This window comes from Myotis lucifugus, unplaced genomic scaffold (assembly GCF_000147115.1).
Source record: "Myotis lucifugus unplaced genomic scaffold, Myoluc2.0 scaffold_474, whole genome shotgun sequence".
NCBI lineage: Eukaryota > Metazoa > Chordata > Mammalia > Chiroptera > Vespertilionidae > Myotis > Myotis lucifugus.
The window spans coordinates 621,374-634,352 of NW_005871522.1; the positions used below are offsets into that span (position 1 = coordinate 621,374).

At 44.0% G+C, this 12,979-nt stretch overlaps 1 protein-coding gene across 1 annotated transcript in view; it reads right to left on the minus strand.

The window, feature by feature from the left end:
• The window catches only part of SPIN1 (spindlin 1), a 72,409-nt gene extending 68,460 nt beyond the window's left edge, over window positions 1-3,949 (minus strand). Inside the window, exon 1 of the mRNA XM_023744575.1 lies at window positions 3,932-3,949. The gene's annotated coding sequence lies outside the window, so the exon portion shown is untranslated. The remainder of the gene's footprint in view (window positions 1-3,931) is intronic.
• Between the last annotated feature and the right edge of the window lie 9,030 nt (window positions 3,950-12,979).

The window sequence follows — 12,979 nt, forward strand, 5'->3', positions numbered from 1 at the left end:
AAAAGTTTGAAGACCAACAATTGCAAGCATTATTGGATGAAGATGCGTGTCAAACTCAAAAACAACTTGCAGAAAGATTAAACATTGCTCAGCAAACAATTTCCGATAATTTATAAGCATGGGAAAGATTTTAAAGGAAGGAAAATGGGTGCCACATCAACTGAACGAAAGACAAATGGAAAGACAAATACTCATCAGTAAAATGTTGCTTCAACGTCATGGAAGTCTTTTTTTGCATCAAATTGTGACTGGTGATGAAAAGTGGATTTATTTTGAGAATCCCAAACGCACAAAATTATGGGTTGATCCAGGTCAACCATCAACATCGACTGCAAGACCAAATCACTTCAGAAAGAAGACAATGCTCTGCGTTTGGTGGGATCAGGAAGGTGTGAAAACCAGGTGAAACCGTTAATACTGATCGCTACCGACAACAAATAATCAATTTGAATCACCCTTTGATCGTAAAATGACCAGAATGGGCCAGAAGATACGGCAAAGTAATTTTGCTTCATGATACCGCACCATCACATGCTTCAAAACCAGTTAAAGACACGTTAAAAGATCTTGCCTGGGAAGTATTAACCCACCCTCCGTATTCACCAGACCTTGCTCCTTCAGATTCCCACTTGTTCCAATCGATGGCACATGGCACACGCACTTTCTGAGCAGCACTTCAAAACGTATGAAGAGGAAAATTGGTTCTCTGAATGGTTTGCCTCAAAACAAGAAAAGTTCTATTGGGAAGGTATCCACAAATTACCTGAAAGATGGGGGAAATGTGTAGCTAGCGATGAACATTACTTTGAATAAAGCACTGTTAATGTTTCTCTTGAAATTATCGTGTTTTCTTTTATTACAAAATCCGTATTATTAACTGACACACCTATTACATGATGTTGTATTCCTCAACTTTGAAAACATCCGAGGACTCCTTTCATCCACTTCTCTTTACAAGGCTAATTCAAAATTTAGGAATATTTTAATCTACACAAATATCAATGTAGCCTATCTTAGTAAGCTACACTGGTTCTGTAACAAGAAGAATTTAGCTGACTAATGTTCTAAAGCAGTGGTCAGCAAACTCATTAGTCAACAGAGCCAAATTTCAACAGTATGACGATTGAAATTTCTTTTGAGAGCCAGATTTTTTAAACTTAAACTATATAGGTAGGTACATTGTTATTAACTTAATTAGGGTACTCCTAAACTGGCCTTTGCTAAAAAACGTCCTCAATCTGATTGAGGTACATTTGCTGAGGTCGACCCCTTCCAACTCTCCCATCCACACTCGTCTTGTATACTTGTTTCGTCTATCTCCTTTCGTTCATCCTCTCTATATGTCCAAACCATCTCAACACACCTTTCTCAATCCTCGACACTACATCTTCTTTCACTCCACAACGTTCCCTAAAATTAACTTAGTAAACTTTACTTAAAGTTTTAAGTCTTAAACTATAGGTACGTTGAATAAAACTTCTTCAAAATAGACTCACCCAGGCCGAAAACCGACTTCTGCGCATGGGCCACGAAGTTTCAATCGCACTGTATGTGCGCGCCGTACATGGTATTTTGTGGAAGAGCCACACTCAAGGGGCCAAAGAGCCGCCTGTGGCTCGCGAGCTGCGGTTTGCTGACCACTGTTATAAAGTATTCACTCTTCTCTCCAGGATATTTAAGCTTACCACTTTCTATTGCTTATCACTTCATTAAAATGTTCAGGTTGAACTTGTTACACTTTTAAAAAGTATAGTCCTGGTCACCATGGCCAGTTGGTTGAGCACTGTCCCATGCACCAAAAGGTCACTGGTTCATTTCTGGTCAGGGCACATACCTGGGGGTTTGTGGGCTCAATCCCTAGTAGGGGGAGTGCAGGAGGCAGCCGATCCATGTTTGTCTCTCACATCAATGATTCTTTCTCTCTCCTCCCTCCCTCCCCCTCTCTCTAAAATAAATAAAAACATTTTTTAAAACTAGGCAAAAGTAAGAATTTAAAATAAATAAAATAAAAGTATAAAATATAAGTTGTTGAAGGAAGAGTTGCAATAAGGGGAAGGACATAAGGTGCTTAAAAAAAAAAAAAAAAAACCACAGTATTTTTATTGATTTTAGAGAGGAAGGGGGAGAGAGAGAAACACCAATGAGAGAGAAACGTCACCAATCAGCTGTCTCCTGCATGCTCCCCACAGGGGATCAAGCCCGCACCCAGGCATGTGCCCTAACAGGGAATAGAACCAGTGACCTCTTGGTGCATGGGTCGACACTCAACCACTGAGCCATATTGGCTGGGTCACACGGAGCTTTTTGAACAACATAAGAATGCAAAATTTCAGACGAAATTCCCTCTCCATTTGAGTTACAATTAATATTCCAACTGTCTAATATTATCCCAACTCCTGTTGAGACCAGAAAGAAATGTACAGAGACTGAGCCAAAGGAAAACACTGAAAAGCATTAACTAATGAAACAATGGCTTCGTTTTGTGTCAAGTTGCCATATAAGACTTTGAAAATTCATTCAGAGCTTTCTCACTCTTTTGACTAGAAAGGGCAAAACTTACGTACATATTTTAAAAAACCGAAACAGTTTTGCCTTATGTTATTCTACTAAGTGGTTAAAAATAAGACAAACTAAATGGAAAAACAATTTAACTTTACATGCTGACAGCAAAATCTCATTATTTCCAGGATAGTAGGAATTATCAAATTTTTTCAAGCATTACAGAAATGTTGTCACATGGAGTTTAACTTCAGCCCATAAAAAAGACAGTCCTGTATTCAGATGCCCAACAGATGCCAACACCACTAGGATGATGGAGCACAATACTGCCCAGCACCACAGGTCACCAGAGTACCTGATTACAAATGCTGCCTCACGATGCAGGCATAAGCGGTTCAGCACCACTCACAGCGAGCAAACCACACGTCAGAGACTTCCCTGATCCACAATGCTGCACCTAAATCTACTTGATTTGCTAGACCTGATTTCCAGTTTGTAGGAAACAGAGGTAATACAGGAGCAAGTGGAAAGTTTCTACAAGACCCATGGGCCATACTCTTCAAAAAGTCAGACACAATGAGTAAACCCTTAATGAATGGTTTGGAGAAGAAAAGCGAGGAGATATTTAAGACAAATGGGGAAATTTAAATAGGAGCTAAATAGTATATGAAATTATGTAATTACTAAGGCCCAGTGCACGAAATTTGTGCATGGGTGCGGTCCCTAGGCCTGGCCGGCAATCGAAGCTCGAGCATCTGGCGTGGAAGGGCAGGTCCCAGCTGACATCTGGGCCCTGGGTCGCACCTGAGCCCCCGCACGCCCCCCTCCACCTGAGTCACGACGCCCAAGTTCCCATGTGGAGATGCGGTGAGCGTGGCCAGACGTCCTGGGCCAGGGTGCAGTGTGGGCCTGTGGGCTGCCCACCGGCGCCACACGGAAGCTGGGCAGGCAGCGCACACTCTCCGGCCAGCCTCCCAGACCAGCTCCTGCATGAACCCACGGGGAGGCCGCACAGGTGCAGGGCAGGCTCCTTGCGGGCGCTCGGCACCTGAGCGCCCGGCGCACGAGCCCTGGTGTCCCAAGAGAGGGTAGCAGGGGGAGTGAGAGCAAGCTCGGTGGGCACCCCGCATTCTCACCGCACCTCCATCCCCGCCATCCCCACCACCAGGTAGGCTGCGAAAGGTTGCAGCCCCCAGCCCAGGCACCACGGGAGGTTGGTAACTGCCACCCAACCCCAGTTCCCCGACCCAGCCCAGGCCGCTGGTCATCATCTGCAGGGCAATCAATCGGTTGGGGCCAGGATCCCCGCCTAGCTCCCTCAGCGCCTGGGAGCCTGACAGCGATCCCCCCCCCCGCCCCCCCCCGCCGCCACTAGTCGCCGATCGATCGGGCCCCTGCTCGCACCCACCTTGGCCTAGTGCCCTACGCTCACCTGCTCCACCATCCCGCCGTGGTCCCACTCTCTTCGGGCCCATCAGGGCCAGCAGCACCTCCACTGCCGCCTGCTGCCAGCGCTGCATCGTCAACACCCGCCATGTTCCGTGCCACCCCCTGGTGGTCAGCGCATGTCATAGCGAGTGGTCGAACTCCCAGTCAAACTCTTGGTTGAGGGGACAATTTGCATATTAGGCTTTTATTATATGGGAGGATCATTGGCCTTTAAAAGCACAATAATTACATTGTGGTTATGCTTGGAATATACTTGTTTATAGAAAATGCACAATGAAATTTCTAGAGGTAGACTGTCATAATGTCTGCAGCGAACTTCAAATAGTTCACCCAAGGAAAATAAAATATACGTAGAGAATGAAGTGAAACTGAAAAAATACTAATTGTTGAATCTAGGTAAAGAGCATACTAATTTTTTCCTTTTAACTTTTATTTCAACTTGGAATTTTTCATGATAAAAAGTAGGGGAGCCCTGGCAGGTGTGCTCAGTGGTTAAAGCATCAGCCCACGCACCAAAGGTTCACGGGTTTGATTCCCGTCAAGGGTATGTACCTGGGATGCAGTTACATCCCTGTCTCTGGTGGGAGGCAACCAGTCAATGTGTCTCTCTTGCATCAATGTGTATGTGTGTGCCTTTCTCTTCCCCTCCTTCTTTCCTTCCACTCTGAAAAGGCAATGGGGAAAAAATATTCTCAAGTGAGGATTAATAACAACAACAAAAAAGGAGGCGAAAAGAAGATCCTGATTTCTCTTTGCTAAGTTCATCCTCATTAAATACTAGAGGCCTGGTGCACGAAATTTGTGCACGGGTAGGGTCCCTAGGCCTGGCCTGTGATTAGGGCAGATCAGGGCCTTCCAGCTGCCGGCTGGGGCCTGCCTTTGTTCTGCGCTCCGCCCTGTGGTCAGCGCACGTTATAGCAAGCGATCAGTCTCTCGGTCGAACTCCCGTGGGAACCATTTGCATATTAGGCTTTTATATATCCTACATAATAAAAGAGAAACGTGCAAATTAACCGTCCCTCCGCTATGCTCAAGCCACGCCCACCAGCCAATCGGAGTGACTATGCAAATTAACCCAACAAAGATGGTGGTTAATTTGCATACGCAGGTGTCAAGCGACCCAGGAGGCAACGGCAGCCACGCCCGCAGGCTCCCAGGACCTTCGCTGGCCCCAGGAGGTGAGGCCGTAGCCACGCCCCGGACCTTCGCTGGCTCCCGGGACCTTGCTGGTGGAGAGCAGAGCCGGGGAGGAGCATGGAGAGCGGGAGGTTTGGAGGACTTGGCAGAAGTCCCACCCCCACAGAATCAGCCAGAATCAGCCTTTGGTCAGACAGCTCTCAGCGGCCTGATAGCCAGGACTCTCATTCACCTGCATCTCAGACCATGACAGTAGAGAGGTGGGACTATGTCTAAAGAACAACTGTTGATACAACATAGCTCTGCAGCCGAAAGATGCTGGCATTATCGACAGAAAGTGTCTGCAGAGCAGCGTGCAACTGATCTTGAAAGAAGGCGGCGCCTGCAACAGGATGTATCTGAACACCAACTACTGGAAAAATGTCGCTCTGATGCCGAAAAACACCGGCGTTATCGACAGAAAATGTCTAAAGACCAATGCGCCTTTGAAGTTGAAAGAAGGCGGTGGCGATGACAGAATATGTCTAGAGAACAGTCATCAACAAGTACTACCAATACTGGTAGGAACTGCCTTCTCAGCGAAAATGGAGTACATGAGGATGCAATTCTTGAACATAGTTGTGGTGGAATGACTGTTCGATGTGAATTTTGCCTATCGCTAAATTTCTCTGATGAAAAACCATCCAATGGGAAATTTACTCGATGTTGTAGCAAAGGGAAAGTTTGTCCAGATGATATACATTTTCCAGATTACCCGGCATATTTAAAAAGATTAATGACAAACGAAGATTCTGACAGTAAAAATTTCATAGAAAATATATGTTCCATAAATAGTTCTTTTGCTTTTGCTTCATAGGTGCAAATATTGCATCACCATCAGGATATGGGCCATACTGTTTTAGAATACACGGACAAGTTTATCACCATACTGGAACTTTACATCCTTCGGACGGTGTTTCTCGGAAGTTTGCTCAACTCTAAATTTTGGATACAGCCAAAGCTACAAGTAAAAGATTAGCAATGCCAGAAAACCAGGGCAGCTCAGAAAGACTCACGATCAACATCAACAACCTCATGCATGAAATAAATGAATTAACAAACTCGTATAAGATGCTACATGAGGTAGAAAAGGAAGCCCAATCTGAAGCAGCAGCAAAAGGTATTGCTCCCACAGAGGTAACAATGGCGATTAAATATGATCTTAACAGTGACCCAGGTAGATATAATTCTCCCCGTGTAACCGAAGTTGCTGTCATATTCAGAAACGAAGATGGAGAACCTCCTTTTGAAAGGGACTTGCTCATTCATTGTAAATGAGATCCCAATAATCCAAGTGCCACTAAAATGAAACAAATCAATATCCTGTTTCCTACATTAGATGCGATGACATATCCTATTCTTTTTCCACATGGTGAAAAAGGCTGGGGAACAGATATTGCATTAAGACTCAGAGACAACAGTGTAATGGACAATAATACTAGACAAAATGTAAGGACACGAGTCACACAAATGCAGTATTATGGATTTCATCTCTCTATGCGGGACATGTTCAATCCTATTTTAAATGCAGGAAAATTAACTCAACAGTTTATCGTGGATTCATATTCAAAAATGGAGGCCAATCGGATAAATTTCATCAAAGCAAACCAATCTAAGTTGAGAGTTGAAAAATATAGTGGTTTGATGGATTATCTCAAATCTAGATCTGAAAATGACAATGTGCCGATTGGTAAAATGATACTTCCATCATCTTCTGAGGGTAGTCCCAGAAATATGCAGCAGTGATATCAGGATGCTATGGCAATTGTAACGACGTATGGCAAGCCCTATTTATTCATAACCATGACATGCAACCCCAAATGGGCAGATACTGCAAACAATTTACAATGCTGGCAAAAAGTTGAAAACAGACCTGACTTGGTAGCGAGAGGTTTTTTTAAAAATATATTTTATTGATTTTTTACAGAGAGGAAGCGAGAGGGATAGAGAGTTAGAAACATCGATGAGAGAGAAACATTGATCAGCTGCCTCCTGCACACCTCCCACTGAGGATGTGTCCGCAACCAAGGTACATGTCCTTGACCGGAATCGAGCCGGGGACCCTTCAGTCCGCAGGCCAACACTCTATCCACTGAGCCAAACCGGTTAGGGCAGTAGCCAGAGTTTTTAATATGAAGCTGAATGCTCTTTTAAATGATATCTATAAATTCCATTTATTTGGCAAAGTAATAGCTAAAATTCATGTCATTGAATTTCAGAAACACGGACTGCCTCACGCTCACATATTATTCATATTAGATAGTGAGTCCAAATTACGTTCCTCTAATTAATTCCCTTTCAATGTGCACGAATTTCGTGCACTGGGCTACTAGTATATATATACTGAACTATCCAGGCTTGCAATTTGCCCAATCATCTTTAAAACACTGACAGTTCTATGATATGACTGCTGCTGCTGGATCTCCAGCCATATCTAGCTGAGCCAGAGCAGAGTTTGCTTTTTGTAAATCCCCTATCTAATCAACCCCACCCCTGTACCAAAGGGGTGCTGGTTCCTGTAACAGGCAAGCATGTACACACACCAGCACCCCTACCCATCCTGCCATATATAACCCTTTAGCATCCACCATGAAGCACACAGGATGGAAATCCATTCTTCCCTCAGCCCCAAGATGTACCTCATATGTAAGTTCCCTTAATAAACTTTTGATGTAATGCTTAAGTTGTCAGCCTCTTTCTTTGGTCTCTCAGCCCAGAAAAAAATTTCCCAGCAGTTATGAATTTAGTTTTGAACCTCAATACTCTTTCTGTAATGATCTCAAAGAGGATCAAAAGATTCTCATATTTCCTGCCATCATAAATGTATACAACTGTGAACCAAAAGAGGGCTATGCAATAAACCTGACAAGCTCAGTGACTAAAAGCACCCACACAGTATGGTCTGATAATAAATTCCTAACTGGGCAGGTCATGGCAGGTAGTCACACCCCAGGCCTATAGCTTCGTTAGTAAATGGTTAATCTTTACCTTAAGCAAGCCTGCCCATTGTTTTCGTGCATCTAGGATAACAAACCTTTAAAATGGCAGAATAATTTTCTTTTCCAGTCTTCTCAGAGGCACAATCTTGGCACAGAGTACAAGACCATAAGACTTCTTGTTGTTATCTTGCTGCCAGCGTACCATCTCTATTTACTATAAATATTAAATGTTAACTATCCTGCACCCATCGATGCAAAAGATTTCTCTCTCCAGTTTGCTTTTTCATTCAATCCTAGATATTTCCCCATCTTGCTTTGTCCTTAATTTAACACTAATGGATTTCATGTAACCTTCCCTATGTTCTCTCCTTTGATTCTAATGTATAAAATGAGCTGTGAAACTGCCATTCTCTCCAGAGCATTTTCTCAGTCAGTAAGATCCTGCTTCCAGGCATGTCCTCAAACTTGGCTTGAATCAATGCTTATAAAATTTTTGATAAGTACAAATGTTCTTTTGTCGACACAACACACCACAGTATTATTACTAGTACCTTTTACTTTTTCAATCATAGAAATTACAGATCTTTCCAACACAGTATTTTATTTCTCAAAATAGCTCTTAAGCTCATCAACTACTTCTAAATTAAGTTACTAAGCCCATCACAGAATGGACATGACTAGAGTGAATGAGCCATCAGGGCATTAGTGATCAACCTGTAAAAAACAAAATTGGCAACTATTGTAAAACAAAGAATTTGGCTGGCATTTGTCCCGGTTCTTGGGAAGCACCCTCTAAATCCTTGGGATTTCCTGAGTGACAGGAGTCCTTGTAATTCAGGGTGTTGTTAACAAGGTAACTCCAGATGGGGGCTGGCCAATCCAGAAAGACCAACTACAGGATAGAGGATTTCCAGGGAGGGAAACTAGAGATTGCGTTCAACCTCATCGCCAATGAATCATGCTTACATAATGAAACCCCAATAAGGATTCTAGACACTGAAGCTGGAGTGAGCTTCTCTGGTCAACAATGCTCTGACTCCATGCAGTCACACATCCACATGAGGGTGATAGTCCTAACTCCACTGAAAAAGCTTGCTGACCCTCCCTAACCTCACCCTATGCATTTCTTCTTTAGGCTGGTCCTGATTTCAATCCATTTCTGCTACAATAAAACTATAATTCATAAGTATAGCACTTGAGTTGTTCTAGTAAATTGCTAAACCTGAGAGTCTTGGGAACCCCGAATTTGTAGCCAGCTAGTCAGAAATGTAGTGACCTAGGGACCCCCCCCCCCCCGCCCGAGCTTGCAGCTAATGTCTGCAGTAAGGGCAATTGTGTGAAGGATGGTACCTCAGTCTGTGAAGTCTGACCTAACTCTGAGTTAATCTCTTAATATTCCCTATCATCAATTATTGTTAATCAATGTTAACCTCAATATCTACATATATAAAAGCCTAAGCGACTGGACGGTGGTCAAAGCGCTCCACAGCAGGAGCACCACTCAGCTGACGGGCCCCAGACACTGCCCCAGTCCATGACACTCCGTGTGCTGAACGGCAGGTGCAGCGAGGCCAGTATGAGTGGGAGTGGCGCAGCGCCAGCCCGGGCTTGGGCTCCTCCCCGGCGCCTGCTGCTAACCGCACTACTTGGTGCTGTGTGGTATCGACGTGGACAGAGCCCAACGAGATGGCAGGTAAGGCTGGGCTGCGGCGGCACAGAGGTCCACTGATCCCCACAGCCCAGGCTAAGGGACCCCACCGATGCACGAATCCATGCACCAGGCCTCTAGTATCTATACTAATAAAAGAGTAATATGCTAATTAGACCAGGAGACCTTCCATACATCCTTCCAGACAAAGCCATGGTGGCAGGGCCGAGGCAGAGGCAGTTAGGGGTGATCAGGCCAGGAAGGGAGGGCAGTTGGGGGCAAGCTGGCTGGCGGGGGAGGGGGGGCAGTTGGGGGCGATCAGGCCAGCATGCAGAGTGGTTAGGGGCAATCAGGCAAGCAGGCAGGTGAGCGGTTAGGAGCCAGCGGTCCCGGATTGCGAGAGGAATGTCTGACTGCCGGTAGTCGGACATCCCCTGAGGGGGTCCCAGATTGGAGAGGGTGCAGGCCAGGCTGAGGGACACCCTCTCCCTGTCCCCCGTGCATGAATTTCGTGCACCGGGCCACTCGTTTTTTATAAGCATCAAAAGGTATCGTTTTAGTATCTTAAAATATAAAATTTGTCTTATCACTTAACACATTACTAAAGATACCATGTTACATTAAAATTGTTTTCATATTTTTATAACTATTGATTCACGAGACTGCTAAAAGATCCATGGCACAACACTCACCTAAAGCTACTGGCAACAGACAACTCTGAATCCTTGATGAGTCTTTAAAGAATATCTGCAGGCATCAAGATAAAGAATGAACTAACTCCTGGTAAGAATGGATTAATAATTTAGACTTCTTCTAAAAGCTAAAAAAAAAAAAAAACTAATCTAAAAGAATACCGCTAACAAAAACTATCAGGAACACCAAGGTTTCTTACTGGAATGGCTAATTCCAAGTCAGAGGCTGGAACACCTTGTCATACCAGAAGCCAGGAAATTATCAAAGCCAGGAAGACAACACTGGAGTTGTGTCAAAGAGACAAAGGGGATTGTTTTACACTATTTTCATGACTTTTTATGATTAACAACTTCCACAACATAAATGTGAACGCACACATACTGACATATCCACCACAACTACGCTTGAAAGCATCAAAGAGCTTGAAGACAGAACTCACAAAGGCACAATCTAGGGAAGTAAGCCCCACATTTAGAACCACGTTTATCCCTGAGAGCAACTGGCAAGTGTTATGGAACAGCTGAAAGGCTGACAGCTTTACAAGGTGAGGGACCAAAGCCCAGAACCCAGGGACGACCAAAGGAATGAGAGGGCTGGTGGACCCATGTCACGTGAGCTGGAATCCTAAATTGCTCTCAGGAGCTAAAGGAATGGAAAGAAACCAGGTAAGAACTTCAGCAAGCCACTACTCCTCTTTACCCTGGAACTGACCCCAGACTGTGCACTCCCTCAGATGCCTGGCAGAAGCAAGCACAAATCCTGTCTAGAAAATATCATCCTAGACCCCAATAATTTCAAATTATTTAAAAAATGTAATCTACTGCATGTGCACACATGCAATCCAGCTGGCTAATCTTGTTAAATGTTAGTGAACAAAGAAAAATCAGAAGAAAATACCCAGAATGAAGCATGGAGAAGGTAAGAGACTGGGAAGGTCTAATACATTAAAATGAACACTCAGACATTTCCACAGGTTCAGTAGGACTTATAAACACAAAATATAAATAAAAATATGTAACTAGACACATCACAATAAAACAGTTGAAAACTAAAGACAAAAAAAAATCATAAACACCTGAAATAAAAAAGACAAATTCCACCCATGAGAGCAAATATTTATATTTTGGAGGGAGGATAAAATAAGTTTTATTTTAAACAGAGAAAAAAGGAGGAGGCTAGGTCACCGTGTAAAAATACCTGTTCACAGGCCAACTCAGGAGTCAGTTGCACACATGGTCACTTAGTCTTGGGATTCTGTGTGTTTCCAAAGGTGGGGGTTGTCTCCAAGTTTTGAGGGGCCAAATTCTGACTCCGCCTTCTGGTTGGGGCCTTGTTAAGACTTCCAGGACCACCACAGGGGTTTCCTGCCATTAACAGTTTCCTTTGATCCTGCCTAGAGGTAGGGGCTGGGGCTCTGGTGAGAGGATGTCAACTCCTACTTCCTCACTCCACTTGGAGGATCCCCCCCCCCCCAACTTCTTTCTATCCTGCCTCATTCCCTACCGAGAGACTTCCATCCCTCAAATCTTTCAGGGGTGATGAGGGAAGAGGGTTTGTCTTCAGTAACTGCTTCTTGCTGACAAGAGCTGTGGTCCCTGCCTATGTAGGCTATGGAAGTCTCTCTCCCTGCCTGATCTAGGGGAGACAAGGGAAAGGGAGTTGGGGCACAGCACTGATGTTATTGGCTGGGCCCTCTAAGTCAGGGATGGGTCCAAAGCCTTGAAGCATCATTATCTTGACATGGAATTGTTGTATCCAACAGTAATGGTGGTGGCTAGACACTCTGATGGTGGGTTTACTCCATTCAGACTCAACTCCACACCAAGAATAGTGACAAGAAAAGGGACCTAGAAAGGAAAGCGAAGACCCACGGCTGGCTCGCCACGGAAGTATGTTACGCGTCCACTTCCATGTCAGGAACTTCCGCTTGTCCTTCACTCGCCCAGGAAAACTCTCAAGGATGAATGGGAGTGAGAATAAAGCAAGTTTTATTCAAGTAGAGAAAGAGAAGGAGGCCACTGAGCAGGCACCTCTGTGAAATAAGCGAAAAGTACATGTCTGAGTGGACACAGACTAACTCAAGAATGAGCTGCACCATGGGAGCAAATATTAAACTGACTTACAGAAAGAATGGAAGCTGAAAATGTAATTCAATGAACTCTTTCAATGCCTCAGGAGAAAGCTGACACGTTAGGATCCTATACACATCAAAAACATCCTTCAAAAGGAAGGTCAATTTGAGACATATTTAGACTAACATACACTCAAGAGAATTCACTATCAGCAGTAACAACAGGTGGGAAACAAAGTGTTCTTCAGGGAGAAAAAAATGTTCAAAGATGAAGGGGTTGGAATTATAGCAAGGAATGAAGAGCAATGAAGAGGGTAAATCAAACAAGCTATTGACTGCACAAATTAATAATACCTTAAGATAAAATATACAGAAAATTATAACAGCACAACATTAGTGAAAATGAGATAGAGTTTAAGTGCCAAAGAAAGGGGGAAAGAACCAAGTATTAGATTCTGAGAGGTCAAAGATGCACGTTTTAAGTAACTTCCAAATTAACAAGGG